Genomic DNA, 20,222 nt, shown 5'->3' with positions numbered 1-20,222 from the left:
CATCGGAACCAATAATACTAATCAGACAGGCAGGAGGAAGGGGGAAACTAGGATCTAGAGAGCTCTGGCACTCTCATGTTTGCCACCCTGTACCCCTAATCAGGTACAGGGTGACTTAAACACAAGCAAGGGAACCAGATATTACACTGTAATTAGTGTCCACTGTCGCCTGCTGGAAGTATGTAATGCAATCCAGGGGTCCACCGTCTATAATTGGAAATACAGCCTCCAGGTGCCCCCCAAGTCACGGAGGTTTCCGTGACACATGCCATAAAATGTTTTATGCTCTAAGGCTCCATTGTAAGATAGGCTATCTCTATATGTTACAATAACCTCATTGTAGTAACAAACCCTGATAAGCTTCTCTGTATATTACTGTGGGGCAATGACATTGTAAAGTGTTTTAGATGCACTAACCATTTAGAGGTCTGCAGAAGGTGCAGCACTGAACAGGATGCTTTTCTCCACACAAGGTGGGAATGTCCCACCTTGTTAATTCATTACACTTGGAGAACTGGTGGGCCATTTTGGATATGGCAAACATTTTCTCCTCTACACCTTTATTTGTCACCAAACAATAAAACCCAAGACTTGCATCTACTTCAGTCTTGAAACTCAACTATAGCTTCCCAACTGCACCTTAAAAAGAATAGGGCTTTCAAACACATACCACCCAGTGACACTTACCACCTGGCATTTTAGAGTTTTGCTTTTTTGTTTCCCAAAGATATTGCAGTGCTGTTGTAATACTGTTATGTACTTTGCACATCTGCAAATTTGTTATTTTGCTCCAATCTATTTATCATGTATATACCGTATTTGCCCGATTATAAGACAAGGTTTTTTCCAGAGCAAATGCTCTGAAAAATACCCCTCGTCTTATAATCGGGGTCGTCTTATAATCAGACCTCAAATAGGTCTGACTATGAGACTAAGATCCAGATCCCCCGCAGCGATGCAGGGGACCTGGATCTTCTGCCTGTGTTATGCCCCCCCCAACTTACCGGTGCTTCTGAGTCCCCGGTGCTTAATCCGGGCAGTGTGTAGAGCTCTACGCGAATCGCGTAGAGCTCTACACGCTGCCCGGACTAAGCACCGGGGACTCAGATGCAGGGGACCTGAATCCTCCTGTGTTATCCCCCCCCAACTTACCGGTGCTTCTGAGTCCCCGGTGCTTAGTCCGGGCAGCGCGTAGAGCTCTACGCGATTCACGTAGACAACTTCCGCTCAAGCGTGTAGAGCTCTACATGCTGCCCGGACTAAGCACCCGGACTCAGAAAGCACCGGTAAGTTTGGAGGAGGGAGAGGGAGGGAGTGTTAAATGGACGGGGGGGGGGGCATAAGGCATTTCTGGAGGCAGAGTGCTCTGTGAAATGCCTTTTAACCCCCTTAATGCCACTCTGCCTCCTGAAATGCCTTATACCTCCCTATATGCCACTCTGCCCCATAATATGCCTTTTAACCCCCTAAATGCCAGAGTGGCATATAGGGGTATAAGGCAATTCTGGAGGCAGAGTGGCACATAGGGGGGTCAAAAGGCATATCATGGGGCACAGTGGCATATAGAGGGTTAAAAGGCGTATCATGGGGCACAGTGGCATTTAGAGGGTATAAGGCATTTCTGGGGCAGAGTGGCAAGCCTGGGGGCAGATGTGCATAACTGGGGGGGGGTTGAAAAAAAAGAAATAAAAACAAAAACAACATATTTTTCTCAATCATAGCTTTTATTAACAAACAATAGTTCACAGTTTACATGAATTAACATTTACTGGTAAAACTTTTTTCCTAAGGGTCGTCTTATATTCAGGCTTTTTCTTTTTTCCATTAATTAATATTCAGATTTTGGGGGGTCGTCTTATAATCAGGGTCGTCTTATAATATCTCATTGAGTCCACCATATGTATGCTGCAAATATGTTCTGCACTTTAATATACTAATTCAAAACTAGTTTTTTTTTAAGTTATTAGATCATGCATTGTGCAGTTACCATGACAATATTTGCCAATATTTATGAAAGAGGTTAAACAATTTCTTCTGTAGAACGAAGAATACAGAAGTGCAACAAGATGGAAACATGTTTCTTGAGCCCAGTCACCCCTGAATCACCTGGGAGATCAGTGTCTAAGGAAAACAATACAGATCAAAAAGAAATGCATTAGCATCTAACCATATGCCTTAAGGGATAATAATACACTTGGCTTGCAATATTGATTTCAAGCAGGCTGCTAAAGACAACTCAGTGATTTCAGTGCATGTTTTTATGCTTGATCATATGAATGTTTAAGCTCTACTATTCAATCAATTAATTTTTTTTTTACTTTTGAGACAAATAACAAATTACACTAAATGTCTTAAAAGAGTTGAAAAAGAAACTTAATTGAAAAGGAAATATAGAATATTAATATTCACCAGCGATTATACAATATTTATTGCAAATACATATATTCTACCAAATACTAAAATTAATGGTTTTCTTTACATAGGCAAGAAACGTTGCACAATGTGTCCACATATTCCCAAAACGATAAAAATATTGTGATTTCAAAACATACCGTATTTGCTTGAATATAAGACAAAAATTTTATCAGAGCAAATGCTTATATTCAAGGTCATCTTATAATCAGACCTCAAATTGAGGTCTGACTACAAGACTGCAGCGCTGCAGGGGACCTGGATCCTTCTCTTTGGCAGCCAGTGGACGCCTGCGGGGTGCGCACAGACAACCTCCGCTGCTGCTGGCACTTCCTGTCGGGCTTCTATGATGGCACATGCGTCAAGTGACCTTTCCGGTGCTCCGCCATAGAAGCCCCAGTGGAACTTCTGGGTAGCTGCACTTGAACCTGACAGTATTAGTGTGTGTCTAGGTGTGTGTGTTATCATGAGTGCGCCTCCCGAGGCCAGGCTTTGGATCTGCTCCAGCCAATGTATTCACACAGTCTCAACACATTACATGAAAGGCTTTCTTAACATCTTAAATCAAAAGATTTACATAGACAAACCATTTATCACTGAGGACTGAATTTGATCCTAGATATATCAACGTATTCATATTTAAAATTGAGGATATTTGGATTAATACAATTAGTTACTTTCAATTGCTATCTCTTACATGGTCTGATATATTGATAACTCATTGAACTTATGTTACTGGTTTTCGTTTTCCCCCCCTGCTATCAATTTCCATTTTCTTTAATCAACTAGTACACAATATGTTTAAATTACATGAGTGCATGTTTGCTATTACTGGCACAAAAGATGTGTCTTCTATCTCTTTAGTCAGGCATGATAACAGGCAGGTGAATTAAACTATAATGTTAACATTATTTATAATGCCCAAATTATATGGTGATTTTATTACAAAAAAAACATTGATTCACAAAGCATCTAAATAAGTGAAACTCATCACCTGTTGGTAAATAGAACCATGCAAATGTATACTAGGACTGGTTGTTAGTAGACTTGGGCACCGGCTTCATGGGGGAAAAAATCTTTGTATTCCACGAATATTCGCCCGTTCCTGTGGTTTCGGTTCGGGCGAATATTCGTGTACATTCCTCGTGTTTGTTTTCCCCCCCTTTTTTGTCATTTTTTGTAGAAAGAGTTAATATGGGGTTAACGCGGTACACACTACACAACAGCTTTGGCACCAGGTTTTTAAATGTCCGTAAGAGCAACTCTATTGGTCGCCTGCAGGGGCCTCCTCTGCCATCAACCAATTAAGTACACCTGTAGTTTGGTTGATGGCAGACGAGCCCCCTGCTTGCGACCAATAGAGTAGCTCGTACAGACTTTTAAAATCCTGGTGCTGCAACTTGGCTTCCCCGCTCCAAGAGTTAAAGGTCCGTTCGTACGACCAATAGAGTGGAGAAAGGGCCGTGCAAGTGAGTCTATTGGTCACCTGCAGGGGCCTCCTCTGGCATCAACCAATAGAGTCTCTTGCATGACCCTTTAACTCCTGATTTGGAACTTGGCCTGTCTCCCCTCTACAAGAGTTAAAGGTCTTTAACTCCTGACGGCGAACCTAAGGATTTCCACACCCATTATCTACGCAGCATCGCAGAGGTTAACAGGAGCGGAAATCCGTAGGTTCGCCGCCAGGAGTTAAAGGGCCATAAGAATGACTCTATTTGTCCCTGGCAGGGCCCCTGCAGGGGCCCAATAGAGTCGTTCGCACGGCCCTTTAACTCCTGACGGCGAACCTATGGATTTCCAGATTCCGTTAACCCCTGTGATGCTGCGCAGATAAGGTAGGCTAGATGGGGAATACTGGAAGTTTTAAAAAAAGCCTTTTAGGTCATTTACATGTTCATATCTATTCTTATACATAACTAGCATGTACAAACCTTCATTAATGGTAGCCTCGTTCTTGGACAGTCCACCTAAAATAATAGCAGACAAGGAAAAAACTGTTGTTTTTTGATTATCATGGCTTCTAGGCTTCCTTCTGAAATAATGTTGATAAATCTCATATACCCGGGGTGCTAAAATCTATAAATCTGTAAATCTGGTGATAATAAGAATGCGATATGTAACATTTAAATATTAACTGGTAAAAAATGCTCAATGATTAACACACGGAAAAAAATGTAAAAAATGAAACATAGAACAGACCTGCCAATATAACCTATATAGACTTTAAGCTCTAATTTCCAAATCTGCTGAAGACAACAGGAGTAGGAAATTTAAGGTCATGCGTATTTGTTTTATCTTCACCAGTTACATAATGGCTTTTTCTTTAACAATATTCTAAGTTTTCTTTTTTTTATGTTTGTTTTCAAAACCACAAATCTGTTGTTCCACATAATTAGAAAAAATATGTAAGCCACAACTGAAAGTAAAATTTCTCATTTATTTGTAAGCACAAAGCCTACTGGTGAATCAGGAAATGGATGGCATTTTCAAATCATGAATCTCTGTACCCCAGTTTTCATCCTTTTCACCAGTTACACAAAAATAATTGTCTCTATTCATGTTTATATTCAGGTGTTAATAATAATAATTCTTACCAAAATGTTGTCTTATGTACAATCAACCTTCATAAATGGTAATTTCACCCATTGCCAGACCAACTACAAATGACAGAAGAAAACAGGGAAATTAACAGGTGTACCTTGTTCTTAAACTTTACTGTCCTGAAATTCTATATCTGTACTAGCTACCCTTCAGGGTTGTATATATGGAGGTCACTGCTTTAAGGCTGAATCAGAATAGGGCCCCTAGCCAACTGCGAGGACATCAAGGAGGATCTCTTTATTGCCCTACGCACCTTCTGTGTTAAGCTCTGGAATATCTCCCAGCTTTTTCCCTTAAAAAAATGTGCTGGAGAAGGGATACAATGCATGTTGGAATACGATGCAGACCATACCTACTAATTTTATAGAAGAATTGTCAGCTGTAATTTGAATGGGATTTAACCAGCTAGTAGTAAATGGGGAGCTGAATAATGCAGTAATATAGACTATTCTGAGAGAGAAGAAAGACAATGCACAATAACCAGGACAGATGAATCAGGAAATGGATGGCATTTTCAGATCATGTAATTCTGAACCCCATTTTCATCCTTTCATCAATTACCAAGTGCCTTAGTCTTCTGTTCTAGAGCCAGGATATCTTTATACTGTAGTCATACCGAAAAATGTAATTCTTCAGGATGACATACATCCATGAATCATTTCTTCCCCAGAAAAAATCTGAATTATAAAGAAATTGAAATTGAATTGTTGTCGCATTTAGTTACTATTATGTTTGCAAATTCTAACCCTGATAGATGCTCACAAAATTGCTAAAATCTATTCTAAATTGAGTGATCACTGCCATGCATAATGCATATCATCCACCCATTCTCATCATGATTATTATTAAAAGAAAAACCTATCCAAGGGTTAATGGAATGAGGGAATACAATCTGATAGTATGAGTAAAAGAAAAGTAGGTATTGTGTTACTTGGACTGGCTAAACTTCTGCTTTGTAGTCATCATGCACGTAAATAATTAAATGTAAAGTGGTAAGAAAGTTTATTAACAGGTTCATAGATTTGTACAACTAGCCAACCCTCAGGGAAGGTATCTTTCTTGCCATACACACCCTGTGTTGAGCTACAGTATTTGCCTCAAAAAGACACACAGGAGAAGATATACTATGGAGACCTATACTATGTGCATCCTTATAGTCAATGACCTGTTTACAAAGGAGATACGATCTCCCCAGCAGGCCCTTGAGACCCTATCACCGAATAGGCCAGAACATGCTTTCGAACCTACATATTTGAGTATGATGCAGAACATCTACCCTCTTTACAACAGGATTGTCATTGTTAATTGGAATAGGATTTCACAAAGTGGCACAGAAGGGTGGGCCGCTTTAAGATTTAGGACAGATTTACCTGAATAATCTAATAATATAGAAACCTCAGCGTCTTTTGTCAGACAACAAGTTTAAGGTTCAATATTCATGATAGGTCAGATTAAATAGAGTAAATAGATGGCATTTTTAGATTATATAACTCTGAACCCCATTTTTATCCTTTTATATCAAGTACTCAGTGCCCTGTTCTCCTGTGCTAGTGCCACATACAGGATATTTTTATATTTTAGTCATACCAAAATACTTTCTTCAGGATACCATTCAATCTCTTCAGGATACCATTCAATCTTGAATCATTTCTTACCTGGGAAAACAGAAACAAAAGTGAAATTAGTTGCATTTACTAACCTATCTACATCTAATCTAATAGATACACACAGGATATGGAATGAGGGATGGAAATTTGATGGTATGATTCATGAAATGTAGGTCTTGTGTTGCCTCCTCCATGTATGTTCTGTAATCATTGTGCACATAAATAATTACATTTGCAGAGGTATGAAAATCATTAGCAGGTACACAATGTTCTTAAATGTAACTGTCCTAAATATCAACATCAGTACTGTAACTCCTGCTCAGTGGTACATTTATGGCGGTTGTTGCTCTAGGACTGATTCAGGATAGTACACCCAGCCATCCCTCAGGACCCCAGGGTATGTTTATTGCCTCTGTGTTGAGCACTGGGAAAGCTTCCAGCTAGAGAAGAGATATCAGACGAGATAAGATCTCCCCAACTGGCCCTTTGAGTCTTTATCACTCACTTCTGGACCTGCATGTTGGATTATTCTAACGTAAAGAGGATCTGAGTAATCCCATAATACGGAAACCCCAGACTCTTTTGACAGACAACAGACTCAATGCACAATACTCAGGCCAGGAGAGATGAATCAGGAAATGGATGGCATTTTCAGATCATGTAGTTCTGAGCCCCATTTTCATCCTTTTCACCAAGTACCCAGAGCCCTTTTCTTCTGTACTGGTGCCACATGCAGGATATTGTTATATTATAGCCGTACCAAAATATTTTCTTCTTCATGATGAGATCTGTTCATGAATCATAGTTTTGTCCATGGAAAACCGTTGCACTAAAAACAAAGTGAAATTAGCCCATTTAGTTGCATTCAGTTACATATTTACTTGTAAACTCTAATACATGCAAACAAAATTGCTGATGCTCATTGTAAATTTTGTATGATTAATGAAATGCATGCCATGTGTAAGTCTGACTGGCTAAAAAAGCCTCCCTTAGTGATTAGTGAGAAAATAATTTAAAATCACTGCCTTGTTACATTGTTGAATGTTCTATTCAATATCTTTTCAATATCTTAACCATTTCTAATTTCTCGATGTAACATAATTTTAAGATTATTTATTAAAAATAACAATATGATTCCAATTAAACTGACACCTGTAACCATTGCAAGTGGAATTAAATATATGGCCAAACACCTTACAGCACACAAACATAGAAAGTCTGGAATTCCATAAGTGAATTAGTAGCAGGGAATCTGATTTACTGGAGTTATATATGTCCCACTGAAATAATATAATATGCACTAGGTTTGTAACTCCAATACTGGGGGCTGGAAACACTTTACAATAATAAGCATAATGGCTAATGTAAACATAGTTCAAATAAATAATGTATAGTAACATTAGTGATTCTACATGTATAGTGCACTTACCGGAAGCATGCTAAGTTTAAAATGACTGTATAAGAGATAGAATCAGATAAGAAACATAAGTACACATTTTATATCCTGATGTTTTAAATAGTATTAAAAATATGTAAAGTTTGGAAATGTTTCCTATATTAATGCAGTATTTGCTAAAAAAAATAATGCATTGCAAATGTGCATGGTGAAATACAGAATTGAACTATGCACATCTAAAATAATGCAAAATAAAGAAAAAGACATTATAATAAGTATACTAAGTTATAGATATATAAGAAATGGCTTACCTTCTGACATACTGCATGAAGCCAAGGCAAGGGTCTGTAAGTGCCACGTTTCACTTAGTGTGAGATGCTCCCGCAAGACCTTCCCAAAAGTTTAAAGCCTACATATGGAGAAGGAGGAGCTTTTAGAAGTATGAGCTGTCACTATAACCTTGTTTGCTAGTGCAGGCTTGCAAAGAAAAGCTCTCCTTTCTTGAATGTTGTATGCAGATGATAGAGAAATCACATGCATGAATAGTGCACTTGGTCATTTTGAGTGATTGAAAACAGACACATGTCTGATATGTGCAGATGTGGCACTGAGGGAAACATGAACAATTTAATGATGGAATGCATAGGAAAACATGTATTAATATAATAAAGCTGAGGAAGACATAATACAGCAAAAGAAGTAAACAAAGTAAAAAAATGTGATAAAAAGAGTATAGTAGGGCTGTATGTATGCAATACAAAGTAAAGTAAACATTTAATTAATTTAAAGAATACACAATAAAAGGCAATTATTGGATGTAGAAAATGATATATATATTTTTTTCTATTTGAATTGCATCAACTTAACAATGTAAGTACAAATAACTGATACAATGACAAGGAAATAAACTGAGGTACTACATAGAAGCATGGAATTTGACAACAGATAAGAACCATTCAGTCTATCTATTCTGTCCACTGTTTGTGATGTAAAGACTCAGACTTTAATCAGTCCTTTATCTTGTCCTAGCTTTAGAATATGTGTAAGCCTTTACCACTTCTGAGAGGAGGCTGTTCCATGTATCTACCAATCTCTCAGTAAAATAAAACTTTCTTACATTTAATCTAAGGAATCTACATTTAGCCACTGTTTGCTTTAAAAACAAGTATTTGGGAGATACCTATATCCTGTACACGAGCTTGTTTGGTGTAGCTGATACTACAGCCATTGCTATAGACCATACATCCCATACCTTATCATAATGGGTAATTGTGCTAGAAAAAGACTGGGTTAGGTATTATAAATCTTTGATTTGTGATAACACCTCAAGAATCCCACCGATCTGGGGTAACTTTCTCTGTTTCACCTTACATCGAGGGAGTGGCAGACATCTAACTCCATCTTCCACATGTAACATAAAAAAGTGGTTATGTCCCAGCGCCTCACTATACATCTAACAGTGTGTGTGTCCCCACAATACACACAGAAGTGATAATAAAAGAAAATTTTAAAAATGTACTAAAGTGCACTTCAGTGCAAAATCTAAAATAACACTCCCCCGTCGCCTGTGAATCTCCTCCACGTATGCCTGGTATGATTGTTAATAGTTAAAATGTACAACTTGGAAATCGCTTATCGTTGGGATTACTTATCAGTATATGAATTATTCTATTTACCCATTATGTCTCAACATTGTTAATCGATCGAATGTCTTTGTTATTTGTCTAAATCTACTTTTTTTATGGAAAATATTTCTAATAAAGATTGATATATAAAAAAAAAAAAAAATCTAAAATAAATTGTTATTTTATTGTCTCAGCTCAATGGTTTTAATAGTGCCCTTATTATTCACTGAGGATTGAAGTCATATTACAGGGATAGTAATGTACGGAATCAGCCGTAGGTGTCTTTAGGGGGGTTTCTTCAGATCCAGCTCCACATGAAAATAAATCTCTTCCGATAGATCATCAGAATTCCATAGGTATCCAAGTATTGCTTAGCTCAAATTCCGCTATGCGTTTCGCCCCCCTTGAGACTTTGATATATTCAGTATATTAGAGCAGTGCAATTCACAGGCATTTACAGTCCCCCAAATTAGAGTTGAGTAGCATAATAAAATCTGTTTTCAAAGCCCTAACAGAGGGCGCTGTGCCATCAGGTACCGTTGGGTTGGGGTCACTCCCATTATACATATGGATATGGCTCTATTTCCTGATTGGCTGCATGGAAAGGAACCATCAAGGAACATTTTTACAATACAAAACATTTTTTTGCACAAAGTAAAACATTCATCTAAAAGTACCAAATAAATATAAATAAATATAATATACATTCATGTTCAGTGAGGGTAGTTGGGGCAGCTGAAATGAAGAAGTATTATCTCTTATTTACATGCAACCAACAGATTCCAAATGATATTACATTATACATAATATATTACCTAACCAAACAGCAACTAAAGCAACATGACAGATAATCAATGTGCTCTTATTGCTACATTATTCGGCCATTGCCTATATTAACTACACAAGATCTGTCCATAATATTGAAAAGAGCATCCAGAAGTGAGCAGCGCTAGAAGAATGGAAGGGAGACTGCAAGACCCCACAATCCTGGAGAGGGAGTCAGTGAGAGAGAAGTCCCAGCACTAATAAACCCTCCTCCCCCTGCTGCCTGACTCTACAACTCCACACACACGCACACACACATACGCACACCGAGCAATACAGCAGAAGGCTGTGAATGTGTAACAGTGAGGTGACAGAAGACGATGGAGGCTTCTCCCTTTACAGCAGCAGCCTTTAATTCATCAGAATCACTATGATGCAGTCTGCCATTGTTCTGCCTCCAGGCTTTCCTCCAAATAACTGTATATATTCAACTTTGGGAACAGCTCTTTATTTGTGAATCGTTTTTCTTGTGTTGTTGTGGGGGTTTTTTTGGATCGAACGCTGCTCAGCTTTTCATGTGGAATGGTATCCTCTGTGCCAAACCTGGAGGTTTTGTGAGATTTTAGCATTCTGTATTGGAAAAAAGGCTGATGAACTGAATCAGGTGAGTTATCAACATGCCACTTGGTGTTTTTCTTTTAATGATGTGCATGCTTATGCTGTAAATGAACTGTTTTAAGATATTTGCAGCCAATGGCAGGGAACCACATTGTTATCTACAAGAAAAAAGCAACTTTTTTGTATCATTATATATAATATAGTTGGATACCATTGTGTTGATAATACCAGTAATTGAATTCAGCTCCCTACAAACATAGCCTGGCTATTGAATCATCACTGTTTACTTGATTAAAGTTTACATTGCTTGAGAGTAGATCTGTGAGTGATGTGTATACAAAGCAAGAATCCATTTGCCAGATCATGTTATTACATTGCAATTACTTATATAGTGCTAGCAGAGTGCATAGCGCTGTTACAATAGAGGACAGCAAAGATATCTAACAAAGACAATTAAAAATGACAATAACATTAACACACAGTTAAACCACAATGGTACAGAAGGAGAAGAGGGCCCTGCTCCTGCAAGTTTACAATGTACTAGGTAGTTGAGGGGAAGAGAGGACTTGTTTGGGTGAGGATGAGTTGATTGTAGTGAGGGCAAAATAGAGAACTCTGTGTTGGTCTTGCAGGTTGGCATCTTGCAGATGGCTTCTTTAGGATACTGATTTGGTGTATTAAGGGGAAGGTTGTATGCTTCTCTGATTAGGTAAGTTTTTAGTGAGTGTTTAAAGTTGGAGTAAGTAGGAGAAAGTCTTATCAGATGTTTATCAAACTCATAAATACAATGTTTACCTTCTTAGTGAAGTGTCTGTTTAATGCAGCCACATATCGCTTTTAGACAATTCTTTTTTGTAAACTTGAATTAATCTAGAACAAAAGAAGATAATTTGCAGGATAGAGAAATGTGGATTTAGGTTGAATCTGGGAATATTTTCGTGAAGAAATGAGTGGTGGTATTTTGTGAACCATTCGTTTCATTTAGTGTGTGTTTTTTTTCTTAAGTTTTGGTTTGCCTCCAGAATATATCTATAAATTATATCCCGAAAAGTACTTATTGTTCTCGATATTTCAGCCTTAACCACCAGAGGGAGTTGGCAGAAAGTCCACTGTGATGGCAGACATTAATATAGGATTATTTCCTGTGAAAATTATGAGATGTTATTTCCAAGATAACCTGCTGAGACGTCAGGAACCATATCGAAATTATTTATAAGAATCACATCTCTCTCTAGGCGGCAATTACCCGTCTATGCAAACAAAGAAACAAGCAATTGTGTTTTTATTCCAGGTAGACCAAGTGAGAAAATATGTGAAATTAATGTGAAAACGACCCCACAAAGCTTGGAAGGTTTAGTTTAAACTCCAAGGGAATAAGTGGCTTTCACAGTCTGCTTAAGATCAGAACTAGTGGTAATGATCTTGGCTTTGTTGCTTTATTGTAATACGTAATTTTGAATTGGGGATTTGGCTACTGCACAAGCTATACGTAAACTAAATACGTTATAGATACCGGCCCCTGAGGCCTCTTTGCAAAATGATGGTATAATCAAAATATTATTTTTTTTTCTAGCTGAAATGTAAATTACTTTCAGGTGTGAATGGTTTCAGAGTGTGAGAAAACACAAATTCAACTGGCAATCTATAGCGTCTCTATCATTTAGGGTTTTTTATATAAAACAGAAGCTTAGAGACGAATTGTGGGGAACAGAAACATTTCAGCGCACCCCAAGTACATTATGAAGGGTCAAACCTAGATGATTCCGCCTTCATTGAGTAGGCCATGTCTAATGACTGGCTACATCTTTTGAGACTTCTTCATGTATTACATAGGACCAACTCATCTGATGAAAAATACAATTATACTTGTATACTTGTAATGCAAACTATGTGTATGTGGTTGTTTTTATGTATATATACAGCAAAGGATAGAAGGGTACATTATTTTCTCTGAATATCCAAACTCTTTTGTGAATCAAATTGTTACATTTCACGTGACTTCAAAGCATGGTTTTACCAGTTTGTCAAAATAAGCATATTCTATACATTGGTTTCTTTCTTCACACCCAATAAAGACTCCTACTCTCTATTGATCAAACATGTTATATAGCACCTCTGCATTATTTTGCCATGGGTTCTGTAACAGCTGCTTTAGCTCTATCAGACAAACGGTAACTGCTGCGGACAGTAATTTACTGTGTGTTTCGGGCTTAGCAAATAATTGGTTACTCCTACTATCTTCCTGTCACTAATTGTGGGCCTTAAAGGTTTTTTCCTACCAGCCTCTTGGAAAGTAAAACACCTGGTTTGGTGAAGACTGTTTTTGATCTGTGATGACCTCATGGCAGAGTGGTTAAATACTCCAGTTATCCCACCCTTATACGTACTGTGTGTACTTTATACTGCACTTTAATCATGTTTTTAAAGCTGTCTTTACATTCACACCAGTCGAATTCATTAAAAAAGTATTTGCTTAGGCACTGTTATGCAATTAAATTGATTCCTGACATTAACAGCATATTTATATAAATGAACAGTAATTTGTAGAATGTTTCATTAAATAAATTAGATTTTCACATCATGAAACTGATGCGATTCACCAATCTATCAAAGCAGGGGTATGCGGTATGCATGTAGTATAGAAACCAATGGATATGCCTATATAGAGACAATTTTGCATGTTGTATTGGTTTTTATAATATTATGTATAGAAAAGAAGACCACTTTAAAAGACAACGGTTGTATTTTTTGAAATTTTAACTTAAATTAACTTGAATCAATTTCAACTTTTGTTCTGTTTGTATAAGGTGAGCATAGCTTCTATGTTTCTTTTAACCAAGAAAAGTACATTTTAGCCATGTACTTTATAATTTTGCTCTGTTGCTTTTTGATTATGGACTGGAATGATTTGTTATATTTTTAATGTACTCAAATTATGTATTTCTATTAATGTGTCAGCTAACCTATTTATTTTAGTTATTTTGGCTGCCCTGATAAAAAGCATAATCTACCACTTATCTTGTACACATCATGAATGTCACTATTAATGTATCCTCTAGAACAGGTTTAACATAACAACAGCAGAGACCGTTTCCAAGTGCTCATTGTGTTAGACATCTGGTTGCTTCAATCTGGGGATCAGAAGCATTTTAGTTCAGAAGCAATTGATGAAGTACCTGTTTTCAATCCATACAATAGACATGAAATATTATTTTTTTTATATAAAAATAAAAAAGTATTGTAACCTTACTTGATATTATTCCCACAATAAAAAAAAATGAAAAAAGAATAATCTTGAATGGCAAACACAAAAAACAATTCCAGACAGACTCTTCAACTAAGAGTACTTTATAAGTACTTTAAAGGGGAAGTCCCATGGTAACAAAATGTTTCTCCATAAGCATAGAACACAGTGCTATGTACAGTAATCTGTACAGTAATCTGATTTTATCTAATTTATCTCAAACTTCTTTTATGTACAGTCCTGGAGACTGCCATTGTTGTAATGTGATATTTTAGGTGACTTCCCCTACTCAAAATTATTTGACAATGCTAATTAAGTTTGTTCCTCCATCAACTAATTGGTGAAAATGTGAGCCATTCTTTTGTTTGCCACAGGCAGTATGATACAGTGTTTATCTAGTAGTTTGGGCTAAGATAACAGTGCTAGAACACTAGAGCTTTTAGAAAAAGCTATTATATACTAGTAGTAATTATAATAGTGATCAGGCGCTAAATACCATACAATTTTGTATATTGCTATTATACAAAAAAATGTATGAATGATGCTGCAAACACTTGAAGTATAACCCCAAAATACCATTAATAATCATAAAAAGATAATAAAGTGTTGCGCCAAGAATTAATCAATGTGAAAGTGGCTATTAATTAATTGTTACACCAAAAAAATGTGCAGTGAAAGTATAAAACAATAATACTTATATTGGCTTTTCAATTTGAATCTCCATCCATTGTATCAAGTTTGTCAATATATAGAGACAAAAACAAAAAAAACAAAAGATCATAGTGCTTTCCATAAATATATAAATCAGGTGTTTTCCCTACGTGATATCTCACTTACATGGAAATGAGCAATAAGTTTGCTCTGACTTTTTCAAGTATACGGCAAATAAGTTTCGGCTCCGTTTTCACTTATCGGTTTGTTTTGAAGGATTCTCTCAAGATCCCTTCCTCGAGCGTTTATCCGTCCACATGACAATAACACGGAGCAAACAGTATGAAATAGAGAGGCAGGAAGGTAAGATGTAAATACGTTTTTAATGTTTAAAAAGATGCAGCATGCTTACATTTAAAAACAGTAACTGAGGAAGCCTGATTGGGCGAAACGCGTTTGCGTGTTGAACCGTCACCGCGTTATACCTGCAAGCCGCCCGTTTTGGAGGAAAGCGGAGTGACTCAGATACGCGAGAGACTGTTTAATATAAGTATTATTGTTTTATACTTTCACTGCACTTTTTTTTGGTGTAACATTGATTAATTAATAGCCACTTTCACATTGATTAATTCTTGGCGCAACACTTTATTATCTTTTTATTATGTACTAGTAACCAAAATAGTGGATGTTCCCCTTTAATGGTCTAGCAAAAGCAAAGCAGGAGCAGTGCGGAAGACTCTCCTTTGTATATATTTTTATACAGATTTACACAATTATAAGTTTGGGGCACAATAATTATAATAACCATTATTAAAACCATATTAAAAAAGGCACAAACTTGTAATGCCATCGCGTAACCTGTTTTTTTTTATTATTCTTGGAGTAAATATCAAGTGCATTTATAGTGTGAGTCATTCTGAAATGCAGTTGGTTAACGATGTGTGGTTCTTGAATTAGGCACAACAACAGGTCTGCAGAGCTTTTCAAATATGAATCTGCTGAACCATCAGCTATGCTGTTCTGCACAATGGCTGTTTACATAGGAATTGTTATCCCTGTCTCTGATGTTTAAAGTGCCCTTTTTAAAGGCATCTTTCACTGTAAAAAATAGTCATACATTGACAAAAAATTAAGAAAAGGGTGTACCTTGAAATATAGTGTCTTGTTATTATTGATTTATATAGTACAATCATTTCACAGCACTGGACAATGGATAAACAGAGTATAACAAGTAGTGCATCGCAAAACAATTTGAACAGGACCCTTGCTCCGATGATCTTACAATCACCGAAAGTCAGCAAAGTTTTACCATAAAAACTAATAGTAACCTTTTTTAAAAATGTCATATGAAATTTATACACAGTTTGAATTAGATATGGTTAAGGCTAGGTTTCCACTTGGGTTTTTGTCCTGCGTTTTTTTCTTGATGAAAAACGCCAGGTAAAACGCCAAGAAAGCTGCCACTGCATTCTCCTGCGGTTTGGCGTTTTTTCTGGCGTTTTAGCCTTTCTGTGGAAATTGCTTTTTTGACCTTAGGCAGTTTTTCCAGCCTTTACACGTTGGAATTTTCACCCAGCTAAAAGGGATTAGGATAAATGGAAAGTATCTGCCCCCTCCTGATGTCCTTTTCTTGGTAGAGTTCTACTTAAACGCCCCGGCGGACCCTTTTGTCTCTTTTCTGTGGTTTGTAAGGCATGCTTTATTCCGAATGTCTGCTCCTCTAGGAAGATTGGCCCCAAATGATGGTGCAGATTGTTTGCTGTTGCTTTTGGCACACAGGATCCAGTTTGTTTGTTTGTTTGTAATGGAATGTTTGTTCCAAATGGTGTAAAATTCAATATGAACTTTGTTTTGTGTGAAACTGTTTGTTTCCAGCCTATTTCTCGTAGGACACACAGATACTGGGTCCATCCTCTGCATTGTAACTGTGGAAAAAAACGCCATAAAAAACGCCAAGGCAAAACCCACATGGCTTTTTCATGGCGTTTTTTCTCTCCCATAGACTTCTTTTGGAGAAAAACGCCAAGATTTCCTTGCAAAAAACACCAGTGTCAACATGCTGCGATTTTGAAAAACTGCCACAGAGCCCAAAAAAGCAGAAAAGAGGACTGAAAAAACGCCAAACAGAAAAACGCCAAGTGGATATGGCATTGTGCGATTTCCTATTGAAGAACAGCTAACATCTGGCCGCAGCGTTTTTTCACAAAAAAACGCCGTGTGGCTGAATTGGCGTTTTTATGTGTGTTTTTAGCAAAAAAGACCAAGTGGAAACCTAGCCTTACCATAGTTTGTTTTTTTCCGCAAGACATTATGAGGCAGCCAAAAAAGGCAGGAAAAAAAGAAAAACGGTGTATGTTATATGGTATATATATAGTGAGTAGACTACATAGGTGCAGGCAGTGGTTTTTTTTTTCATTGAAACTCACCAAGTAGTTGTTGTTTTGGAGAAAAATATGCTTTATATCTTTAAATTAAAAAGCTAGCATACTTTAGGGAATTCTTTCTAAATGAACACTAACAAATCACCTAATAAATCATACTCCTTGGCCACATAAAGACCTGTTTTAAAAATATAGTTTACATTCACGTTTCATCAAAAGCAACACAAAGTCAAGAAAACATTTAATGCAGTCAGTTGCACAATAAACAACATGATACAAAATACAAAAATTCAGATCACATAAAACAATAGCTAGTTTTGAGATAAATATGTAAAAAATAGAAATAAAAGAGAGGCATGTCAGGTAAGAATGTAAGGGAAGGCTGGCAGTATTCAGCACAAGAGGGCAAGTAGCCAAGTTAAAAAGAAAAAAGAAAAACAAGCCCAGAATATATTTCTAGCAGTGGCCCAAAATTGATAAATTAGAGCCCACTCTCCCTTACCAACCGTCCACTGTGAGAATGAAAAACCTGGGTTAAATAATACAGCGCAATCAAGGGGTATTAGATAAGGTGATGTATATACTTAAAAACCTATAAGGTGAGCCTGAGATTGTTAAAAATAATAACCATTTAATTTCATGTCAAGGAAATTATATATGTAGCAGCTTGGCAAATGCTTCTTCTCATATGAGTCACGTCTATTCATCAAGTACATAGTACTAGTGTAAAAGATACTCACTGAGAGACTCAGCTTTCATTGATATGAATACTATATAGTATATATATAATATAATATGAACGGTGCTCACTACAGTCTGTTGCTCGTTCAATAACACAGACAAATAATAGGTTTATGATTAAATATAGTTGTTCACCATAACCTGGTTCATGGTTGAATAAAATACTGTTACTCAGCACCAACTCACTAAACTTACTACATTGTACAGCGCTACGGAATTTGATGGCGCTATATAAAACAATAAATAATAATAATACTAACCATAAACGGCTTGCATTGTTTTTAAGCATTACTGGTCATATTATATGTAAATAATCAACTGTCTAAAAGGACTGTGGATGAAAATTTGAATTATGTATTTGTTGAAAATGCATTAACCGTTTATATGGCCGCACTCTGCTTAGAAGGCTATTTCAACATCAATTTCCCAAACTGAATCAAGTGTAAATAACCTTTTTTATTTAACATACCTTTAACTAGGCAGGGTACCACCTGTGCCTATTTATTACATAACAAGCTGGTTTTGAGCATTGCCATAACTTGTGCTTTATTAAATGACCTTTTCCAGCTGTGTCAGCTTGCCAGCTTCCTCCCAGGGCATCTTTTCTTAACTATACATTCCCATGGGTATATTTAGTGACAAGCCACAGCTCATAAGCTTAATTCCATTTATATATCATTTATAGAGCAAAGCCACTAAAGATTTGGCTTTTGTTCAACACAGTGTAAAGAAATCAATTGTTTGCTGACTGCTTGAAACATGAGTTATGTGAACAGATAATTCCTCGGAGTTTAATAAAATGTTGGTACTGTAGTTGCATATCGTAGAGGTGCGCTGAGGCTTCAGAATTTTAACATTGAAAGACAAGTGAAATTTAATTTCCATTCCATCTTACCGTGAAACACGCATTTAAATTACAGTGATGATTCAAACTAGGTTTAGCTTATATGAGCGATTACATTTAAGGAATATCAAAAATATGTAAATATCTTTGGGATTTTTAGTTATTTTTGCTCCATTCTGTTGCAGACTGGGGTGTTCTCATCTGTGCATTTTCTGGCTACTGACGTTTGAGTAATTTGATTTTTGTTTAGCGCAACCCTGTACTTAAATACAAAGGATAGCAGGAGAGATACAATAAGAGACAGACATTCAGTTGGGAGGGAGGTACATTCAATTGATATAAAGGGCCCTTCTCTGAAGAGTCTTAACTTGAATGTATAACTACCAGTTTTACTTTGAATGTGTTGTTGAGGAGTTAGAGGAACACTTAGTAGTAAAGAATTTCAGAGGGTATTAATATTAATAATTTAAATGTCAATCATGACAATTTTCCTTTCTTTTTTTCTGTCAGTTTCTGTAAAATGCAGATATTTCTCTGATTTACCTGATTTTTCTAAAATCATATTGTTATGCAGGGTCAGGGTCACCGTTTCCAGTAGATATACTAAGTATACTCTGATTTCAGTGGCCTGTACATCAGTTAATCCCTGTTGAAAAGGGATCATGTTGGATCTGTTCGTCAAGTACATAGTCACATATTCTTTTAAATATTACCCAAATCTAATGTTCAACCTACCCGAGTCAATTTTTGTGCCTTCTGGTCATATTCCTCTTGGAATTTTGAGGTCTTCTTTGTTAAATTTTGCCATATTTTATCTGGTTAATACTTTGGGGAGGGATCCAGAGATTACATTACCTTTTTTAATAATAAATATGGTACATACATTTAAATGCTATTAGTCATATTAATTTTTAACTAAAAATGTCTAAACCACATGTGGTTGTATGGTGTAAAGTTTATAACCAAATATATAATAAATAATAAATACAACGGAAACAATTTTTTGGCTGAACAAAGGCCGTGGTCTTTTATATAGCTTATAACAAATTTCCAACCATAAACAAATCAAAACAACTTTGTATCAAAACTAGAATAAACCAAAACTCTTGGTCCAAACCACAGAGTTATAAAATAATTTTAATCAAGGCCAACTGCCCCAACAGCCGGTCAGCCTGACACTGAACAAACCCCCCAATGTTCACTCCCTTTTCAGAGAGCAGCTCAACCCCAATAAAAGCCACGACATGAAATATAAACATATTCACTTTTTTTTATTTTTAGATTAATATTATATATATATATATATATATATTTTTTTTTTATTTTTTTTTTATGTA

At 36.5% G+C, this 20,222-nt stretch overlaps 3 non-coding genes across 3 annotated transcripts; all 3 read right to left on the bottom strand.

Annotated features, from left to right (window-relative positions):
* Positions 1 to 4,872: 4,872 nt before the first annotated feature.
* Positions 4,873 to 4,941, bottom strand: LOC149283171 (small nucleolar RNA SNORD123). The gene has a single exon (XR_016277936.1). It is a non-coding gene; the product is annotated as a small nucleolar RNA SNORD123 (small nucleolar RNA).
* Positions 4,942 to 5,501: 560 nt separating this feature from the next.
* LOC149283170 (small nucleolar RNA SNORD123) lies at positions 5,502 to 5,568 on the bottom strand. The gene has a single exon (XR_016277941.1). It is a non-coding gene; the product is annotated as a small nucleolar RNA SNORD123 (small nucleolar RNA).
* A 1,677-nt stretch (positions 5,569 to 7,245) lies between these two features.
* LOC149283169 (small nucleolar RNA SNORD123) lies at positions 7,246 to 7,313 on the bottom strand. Its single transcript, XR_016277940.1, has one exon. It is a non-coding gene; the product is annotated as a small nucleolar RNA SNORD123 (small nucleolar RNA).
* Positions 7,314 to 20,222: the final 12,909 nt, after the last annotated feature.

The sequence above is a fragment of the Sceloporus occidentalis genome, unplaced genomic scaffold (assembly GCF_023333645.1).
Source record: "Sceloporus occidentalis isolate IW3139 unplaced genomic scaffold, rSceOcc1.0.p SCAF_110, whole genome shotgun sequence".
Lineage (NCBI taxonomy): Eukaryota > Metazoa > Chordata > Lepidosauria > Squamata > Phrynosomatidae > Sceloporus > Sceloporus occidentalis.
This window is presented reverse-complemented; position numbering and strand designations above follow the sequence as displayed.